The sequence below is a fragment of the Choloepus didactylus genome, chromosome 9 (genome assembly GCF_015220235.1).
Source record: "Choloepus didactylus isolate mChoDid1 chromosome 9, mChoDid1.pri, whole genome shotgun sequence".
NCBI classification, from domain to species: Eukaryota; Metazoa; Chordata; class Mammalia; order Pilosa; family Megalonychidae; genus Choloepus; species Choloepus didactylus.
Genome location: NC_051315.1, coordinates 46,948,081 through 46,950,563, shown reverse-complemented (window position 1 = coordinate 46,950,563; position 2,483 = coordinate 46,948,081).

Below are 2,483 nucleotides of genomic sequence, written 5' to 3'. Positions count from 1 at the left end.
AATCCAGAGTTTGCCCTGGAGAAGCTAAGAGAGGACCCCCAGACACTTAGAGAAAACACCCTGGGAGAAACAAGCAAGGATACACAGGAGCTAAGGGAGAGAATCTAAGACAGAAGCCCAGAGACATTTTGGAGAAAGCCACGGAAACCATAAACTAACCCCGGGAGAAGCCCAGTAGACCCTGGCCATGTGCCTTCCCATGTGACAGAGGAACCCCAGATGCCATTGGCCTTCCTTCAGAGAAGATATTATCCTATTGATGCCTTAATTGGGACATTTTCATGGCCTTAGAACTGTAAATTTGTGAACTAATAAACCCCCATTGTAAAATCCAATCCATTTCTAGTATTTTGCATTTTGGCAGCTTTAGCAAACCAGAACAGACAGTATTACAGTCTCTGGGATTTATTGTGAAATGGGATTTTTATGACTCTGCCAATCTCATCTTTATGTTTAAGTTTTTTTCTTAGCTATTTATATAATACGTATTGCTTCATTTTAAAGAAATGTTTCAAAATTAAAATTAAAAATGTCCCCTATGAGTGAAGACAATTATGCTGTGTCGTAAACATGCAAAGAATGTTGATTTTGACAGTCATTGTCAAATTGCAGAAGTTAAGGCCCCCAAACAGAAATTGTAATGCTATTGATTACTGCTATGACCAAATGTAGTTATAAGTTTTTGCCCCTTTTCTAAATGAGTAATGCTTTTAAAAGTATAAATTCATTAATTTTTTTGTACACTAATAGTCAATTTGTCCCCCCTTCCCCCTCCCCTCTTCCCCCCTTCCCCCTTCCCCCCTCCTTCCCTCCCTCCCTCCTTCCTTCCTTTCTTCCTTCCTTCCTTCCTTCCTTCCTTCCTTCCTTCCTTCCTTCCTTCTTTGTTTATGTTGTTGGGAATGTCCTGCCACTGGTTTGACAGAATCTTACTAGGCATCTTGTAAGAGGGAAGTCAGTGGTGGGATATGTGTAAGGCTTTTTTAAGGTGAGTCTTCCAATTGTGGGCTTGATTGGGACTGGGCAAAGTCCCTGATATAGTTTGGTAGTTTAGGTTTGGTAAATACATGCTATTTATAAGGTGCTAGGAATTTGAAGTGGATTTTCAAAAAGTAAATGATCATTTGATAAGCCCAGCTGAGCTATCTATTGCTTTGAGAAGGAGCTATTTATCCAACTGACAGCAAATCACTAGTCAGCCATTTAGATAAATAGATTTTTCATGAAATTCAACTTCCTCTTCCTGGTCAAGAATGTTCTGGAACAGTAAAGTCATGCTAATGCAGATAGTGAGCTTGTGACCATAGAGTTTCAGTCCTAATACATGCAACATTCAATAAAAGAAGTGTCACTGTCTGCATATATTTTCTGGCTATCATTAATTCATCTCATGATTATTTCTGAAAATAATTTTGCTGTAAAGAGGAGAGGTGTTAAAAGTGATCCGTTTTGGGTGTCAACTATGGTAGAGAAGCCTGCTAGAGGGTCATATAAGAAGGGCTTAAGCAGTGGGGGTGGGACCAGTAGGGCCAAGTGGCCCTGGTTTAAGACCACAAAGGCTCCAATTCCGACTTTAAATGTTATCTACAGACTAGTTTCTACAAGCAATCCCAGAGATAATCTGAAATGCCTAAAGGAGTTATTCATCATGCAACTTTTTTGGTATGTTAAAAATATTAACTTGCTAAATGGAAACATTGATGATCTCACACAATTTGCATAACCTTATTTTGGGGAAGCTTCCCTTTTAAAAAACAAAAGAACAGCACTGCAACTAACCCCCAAAATGCCTTTGTGTGAGTAAGAAAAAGGCATCTTTGCCTTAAGACACTTTGCTGCCAACCGTCAGAAAGTTATTCTGATACATGTACAAGTCTGCAACAGCTTTGATATGAAGGGTGCCCCCTAGAGTTGTGCAATGTACAACCTGCACAGTCGATCACGGAGGCCCTGACAGGGTGCCTAACAGCATGCAGCTGTCCAGGGTTCTCTACCCACAAGAGGCTCTGCAAATAATCCAGGGGTGAGCAGAGATTAGAGAATAGCCTAAGGTAAAAGCATAGGATCCTCCCCAGTCTTTTCTGAACACATATTGTCCTGGGCATGAATGTGTGGCACTAGGCACATCCAAATGTCCCCTTTCCCCTAGGAAACAGTGTTTCCTCATGGTCCCGGGTACTGTGCTGTATGTCCCTCAGCTGGCAATCCTTTGCCCCAGGCAGCTGTGACTTGACTGTTTCCTTACAGTGTTCTGTATGAGAGCTCTGTGAACTGCCTCTACATGCTGGGCAAGTACTGGGACAGTGAGCCTGCGACAAGAGTCCTGGTTCAGTCCTTCAGGCTGCCACCAGATAGACTGACACAGATATACACACACCCTGGTATGTTACACAGGGGTTACTCTGCTCCCTCCACAACCTCGACCAGGAACCCACACTGTGAGCATGGCTGGATCTACTCAGAGCCAGTGAGGAACAGGGGAAAGG